Below are 6000 nucleotides of genomic sequence, written 5' to 3'. Positions count from 1 at the left end.
TTGTCAACATTGACACCAGTCCCCATGATCCCTCACAGGTCAAAAGTAAGCAAAAGAATCTTTTGATTACCACCAACTAACTTTCTCGGCTGATGAATCACTCCTTCATGTAGAACACTACCTGAAAAGTTGTAATTGGAGTAGAAAGGACCCAGCGGACAGAGAACTTCAATGACCATTACCCTAAGTGTCTCATAGTACAACATATGACAATAATGCCCTAACTCAGTATTTCTAACGTCTGTTTTTATTTTCGGAATAGATCTATATTCTCAAAACAGTTTTCATCTATGTTTATGGGTTATCAGCAGAACAAACGTGTTCTACCAGACTCTGCAATCTCTGGATTTAGTATATCCCTCATTCTACCATTACCATCAAGTCAAGACAGCAACATCCAGTCAGTGATGAGCACAGAAGAGCATCCCAGGAGCACCATAAAGAATGCATAAAAATGAGATGTCAACTTGACAATGCTAGCAGAATTCAACAAAAATTTCAAGTAACAGATTTTAATTGAGCTAAACAATCCCACAATCAACACAAGTGACAACAATGGTGGGTGGAGAACTGAGTAATTAACTAGAGGAGGTAGATCCATGATTGTGCCAGGAGTAAACCAGAGATTACTACCTGTGAGGATCTGCTTTCTAACTTTCTAACCAGTCTCATATTCACTCTTCAAAACTTTAAATCTTGCCCTAATTATCTCATTCCTACTAATGTGCATAACAACGTCTGGCTTCTCGCTCTTCCTTTTGACAATATCCTTCAAGCGTTTTGAGATGTCCCTAACCTTGGCACCAGGAAAATAACATATGATCAAGAAAGAAGTGGTGTTGGGTCTTTTGAACTTCATTAAGGTGGATAATTCCACAGGGCGTGATGATAGCTACCCCAGGTAATTGAGAGAGGCAAAAGAGAAGATTGCTGGGATCCTGACCATGATCTTTGTGTCCTCGCTAGCCACTGCAGTGGTGTTGGAGTACTAGCAAGTAGCTAACATTGCTCCTCTGTTCAAGAAGGGAAATAGGGATAAGCTAGGAAACTATAGACTGGTGTTTGGGAATCTATTAGACAGAATTCTTAAGGACGGGATTTATGTGCCTAATTGGGGACAGTCAGGCTTTATGCAAGGCAAGTCATGTCTCGCTAACTTGATTGAATTTTTAAAGGAGGTAACAAAGGTGACCTTAGAGCAGTGGATGTCATCTGCTTGGATTTTAGTAAGGTCCCTCATGGTAGGCTCATCCAGAAAATTAAGATGCACTGAATTGACAGTGATTTGGCCACGTGGATTCAGAACTGACTTGTCCATTGAAGGCAGATGGTCGTGGTGGAAGAGTATTTTTCTGGCTGGAGATCTGTGGCTAATGGTGTTTTATGGGGATCTGTACAGGGATCTCTGTTGTTTCTGATATATATAAATGACATACATGAAAATGTAGATGGATGTTTTAGTAAGTTTGCAGATGATTCAAAAGGTCAGTGCAGTTGTAGATAGTGTATAAGGTTGTCAAAAGATCCAGTGGGATATACAGCAGTTGCAGAAATGGCAGATGTAGTCTAATCCTGGCAAGTGTGAGGTGCCGCACTTTGGGAGCTCAAAGGGTAAGGAAAAGTATAGTTAATGGCAGGACCCTGAACAGCATTGATGGACAGAGGGATCTTGGGATTCAAGTCCATAGCTCCCTGAATGTGGCCACGCAGATAGATAGAATGGTAAAGAAAGCTTTTAGCATGCATGCCTTTATTGGTTGGAACATCAGACACAAAAGTCAGGATGTCGTATCACACTCAGAGTATTGTGTTTAATTCTGGTCATCACATCACATATGAAATGTGGAGGCTTTGGAGAGGGTACAGAAGAGGTTTGCCTGGATGCTGCCTGAATTAGAGAGTATATGCTATAAGGAGAGGCTAGAAAAATTCAGGTTCTTTTCTCTGGAGCAGGAGAGGCTGAGGAGAGATTTGATGGAAGTTTGTAAAATTAGGAGATGCATGGATAGGGATGGCATTCAGTATCTTTTTCCCAGAATTGAAATGTCCAATACTAGTGGGCATGTATTTAAAGGTTAGAGGGATACGTTCAAAGGAGACATGAGGGGGAAGCTTTTTTTAAATACAGACATTGGTAGGACTCTGGAACGTCCTATCAGGGGTGGTGGTAGAGGCAGATACAATAGGCGTGTTTAACACTTTTAGATAAGCACATGAATATGGAAGGAGGGAAGGAAATGGACCAAAGGCAGGGAAAAGAGATTGATTTGGCATCATGTTTGGCACAACATCATTGGCTGGAGGGCCCATTCCTATACTGTACTGTTCTATGTTCTGTTCTAGATTCACACTCATGGTCATAGAATCTCCTGTCTGACCCATGACAGCACAGTCCCCTGTAACAGTTGTTCTTTTAAAATCTTGACAAACTCTGATTAACATAAGATTCATGCTTAGTACTCAAGATCCAGACTGCCACTTCTATATTTCTCTGAGAGAATATCCCCTTCAACAGTACCCAAAAAGGGATATCTGTTTGAGACAGGAACAGCCACAGATGACTTCTGAACTACCTTCTTACCTTTCCTAACAGTCATCCATCTATCAGACTGATGCTGCTGCACAAGGCAATTTCTTAATTCATTAGGAAGATATTCAATTTTCATGAAACATTGGATTAAATTTTAAATAGATGAATAAATGCAGCCATGTCCAAATTATTGTAGGTTACAAAGGACGCTAAACTTGATAAAAGTTAAAGATTTCATGTCAGTGAAAAGGTAGAGAGGATAAGAAACTTAGCACATTTTTGCGCAGCTAACCTGGTGTTAATACTGCTTTTCAGTAATACACAATGTACTTGCCAAGCACCCAAATTCTCCTCCCAGCAGCCACACAGCTGAAAATGGAAATGTATTGGAGTAGAAACAAAATCAACATTAATTAATTTGACTTCCAGTTAGATGGCAGTGGAATAGGACTTCTGAGCCTGGGATTCGTCCGCTCTGCCCACTCTTCATTTTTTTCCTTGCCCCTCCAACTTCTACCATACTTTTTCTTCCCCTTCTATTTTAGTTTACTAATCTCTTGGTGAAGAGCTCAGGTGCAGTGGCAAGTGGGCCCAGTAATGTGGATCCATGGCGGCAGCATCAGAGTGTGTGTTGGGTTCTTGGCAGCTTCAGCATCGACATGGTGGTCCTAATGCCAACATTTGCCTGCAGCTGCAGTGGTGAGTTTGGGTTCCTGGCAGCATTTGCATGCAGCGCAGATTCATAAGGCAATGGTGAAGGCGTGTTTGGGTCCAGAATGAGACACAGTAACAGCTGCATCAGCAAGGTGGGCCCAAAGCGGATGCATGGTGGCGACAAGTCGAGTTTGGGCCTGTGCAGAACTTGGCAGCATCGATGGCAAATGCATTGATGAAGTCCCACGAGGACTGATAGCAGGAAGGGCATCGGTGTAAGTGTGATGGTGCCAAAGAGTGGCAACTTTTATTCCAGTGGCGGTGACATGGCAAAGGAGACTCGTGCCTGGCCTCCAGGTCTATGAGCACTTCACAAGCACTGTAAAATTAGACACTTTCTTTGTTTCTTAATTTTTCTGCCTTTATATTTTAAGCTTTGGTTATTTTTCTGTATTTTAAAGTGGCACAGTAGGGTCCGGTAGGGTCCACAGTAGGCTCGCAGTAACAGTTGTATAGTGTTGCTATACAACACTTTTCACTGTATTTTCTAACAATATACTAGTGACAACAAATAAAGTCAAATAAACCAAATCCTAGCGGCATACAAATTTATTTGAATTCATTTTCATATCATGTTAAGTTCCTAATGACAAAAGATAGTGTGATGTAAAATTAAAAATCCTAAAGTTCAGAAAGATTTATTTTACAGATATGAAGTCTCTACAGATAAAAATAATACTAGAAATATAGAATGGAAGGCATTTTAACTACTTCAACAAGAAAATGTAAGGATATCACCAGTTTTATTGAGTAATAATAGCCTTTTAGAATCTATTCAGTCTGTTTCTGGTATTGACAATTTATGCAGGAACACAAATATCACTAAAATTATTTATAGCTGTGTTTATTGTATTTCAATATCCTTTATTAATTTCCATTTAGTATTGAAACTAAAAAGCTGTCACTGCTAGCGCATGTAGCCGGCAAAAGAGCAGACTGTAGGGTTGCTAAGTGAACAGATTACATGACATTTTTGCTTTTATTCATTCACAAATGTGGGCATCACAGGCCAGACCAGCATTTTTTGCTCATTCCTAGATGGCCATTATGTTGCTGTGGGTCTGGAGTCACATGAAGTCCAGACCAAGTAAAGATGGCAACATTTCCTTCCCTAAAAGGGGATCACTTAATCAGATGGTGTTTTCCTGACACTTGACAACAATTTTGTGGTCATTATTAGTCTTCTATTTTCAGATTTTTTTTATTGATTTCAAATTTCACCATCTGCTACCACTATGAACCTGGGCCCCCAGAACATTACTTGGGTTGCTAAATTAATTATCCACTGACAATACTACAAGGCACTGACTCCCCTAAAGTGGAAGCAGGGAAGTTAATAAGAACACATTCAGAGAAGGAAAGAGCACAGTCACAGCTCTCTACAGCCAAGAGTAAGAGTCTAGAGGGCTGTGTTGCCTGCCCAGCGCCAAGGTTTGGGCCATCTGTTCAAGGTTGGATAGCAGCTTGAAGTAAGAGTGAGGATCCAGTTACCATGAACCAAAGTTACCAATATCATGGGCAGGATCCCCTACATCAAAAAAGGCTCCCTTCCACATCAGACCATGTCCTTTGCATTCTTACATTTTAGTGAATGCAGCTGCTGCTTATCTTCCAATGCTGGCTATGGAATGTGTTGGTGAAATGGACAATTTTAAATGTCTTTGCTCAATTACATTTGCTTTGCTTACATTGACTAGGAGGCAATTACAATAAATGATGTAATTTGTGGCCCTAATTTTAAAAGACACATTTTTGGACAATGCAAGATGTGCCAGTGACACATAAATTGAAGCCAGACACGTGGCAAACATGAATCAAAGCAGACATGATTACCACAATTGATCCGAGCAAGGCCTCAAATTTCAAGTTTTACTCTGTACCACTTCCCCCTTGAAAAAAAGCAACTTTGTTAGCTTTGTACATAGTGAGAGCCATTTTGAGTAGTTACTGGCACACTTTTGGTTTGGTCTGAAATGGCAGTGTTCCAATTTCATTTCAGTTTTGAGTGAAGTGCATGGTCTCTGTGATGCGAGCATTCCAGCACCATCACCCCTCCCCCCTCCAACCCAAATCATTCACATTCAGTTGTGTGTTGCTATCCCTGTAGACCTTCATTCAGTCTCCACATTCCCATTCAACCCCTTCATATAAATATTAATGATCCCACTTTACCCAGAGCCTGAGATTTTGGAAATTTTCATGCCCTTATTGGCCTTGTACCTTCCCTAATGTAGGGGCTCGACTGACTTTAACCAGGCTTGAACCGCCTGCTTCCAGGATCCCCATCCTGTCTTATTCATTATGAGATCGACTCCAACATCGGCAGTTCGTACTGAGATAACAAGATGGGGAAGTAGATGATCACAGCAGGCCTGGCAGCATCAGAGGAGGTCAAGGAGGCAGGGACTAGAGGGGTTGGTCGTGGGATGAGGTCAGGGGTGAGGAGATTTTGAAATCTGTAAAGTTCACATTGAGACCATTGAGCTGCAGGGTTCCCAGGCGGAATATGAAGTGCTGTTCCTCCAGCCTTTGGGTGGCATTGTTGTGGCACGGGAGGCAGCCTAGGAATAGCATGTCATCCAAGGAGTGGGAGGGAGAGTTGAAGTGGTTTGCAACTGGAGGGTGTTGTCGTTTGTCACGAACCGAGCTTAGGTGCTCCACAAAGTGGACTCCAAGCCTCCGCTTGGCTTCCCCAATGTAAAAGGGGGCCACATCGGGAACAGTGGATACAATATACCACATTAAACAGATGTACA

Source organism: Stegostoma tigrinum, chromosome 2 (genome assembly GCF_030684315.1).
Source record: "Stegostoma tigrinum isolate sSteTig4 chromosome 2, sSteTig4.hap1, whole genome shotgun sequence".
NCBI lineage: Eukaryota > Metazoa > Chordata > Chondrichthyes > Orectolobiformes > Stegostomatidae > Stegostoma > Stegostoma tigrinum.
Note: the sequence above shows the minus strand (reverse complement) of the source record.